This window comes from Cynoglossus semilaevis, chromosome 10 (assembly GCF_000523025.1).
Source record: "Cynoglossus semilaevis isolate Cse_v1.0 chromosome 10, Cse_v1.0, whole genome shotgun sequence".
Taxonomy (NCBI): domain Eukaryota; kingdom Metazoa; phylum Chordata; class Actinopteri; order Pleuronectiformes; family Cynoglossidae; genus Cynoglossus; species Cynoglossus semilaevis.
The window spans coordinates 7,710,827-7,711,084 of NC_024316.1; the positions used below are offsets into that span (position 1 = coordinate 7,710,827).

Consider the following 258-nt stretch of genomic DNA (forward strand, 5'->3'; position numbering starts at 1 on the left):
CCCTCTCTCTCTCTATCAGCCTTGGTTGCCATGAGCACCAGCTGTGTGTAAGGACCGCATACTACATGTGTTCAGGGCGTCTGTGGACAGATTACTGGGTTGTCTTTTTGTGGATTCTCCCTCCGTTCAGTACGCGGAGTGTCAGGTGTGTCTGTGATTGTGATTCACCTGAGACCTCAATATCAGACTTTTCTTAAGTTCAGCAGAACATGAAATCACCCCTCGGGCTCCGCTCACATCAAACACAGCAAAGCTTTC

General features: G+C 49.2%; 1 protein-coding gene across 1 annotated transcript in view; it reads right to left on the bottom strand.

The window, feature by feature from the left end:
- The window catches only part of plch2a (phospholipase C, eta 2a), a 135,843-nt gene that overhangs the window by 100,052 nt on the left and 35,533 nt on the right, over positions 1 to 258 (bottom strand). The window lies entirely within an intron of this gene.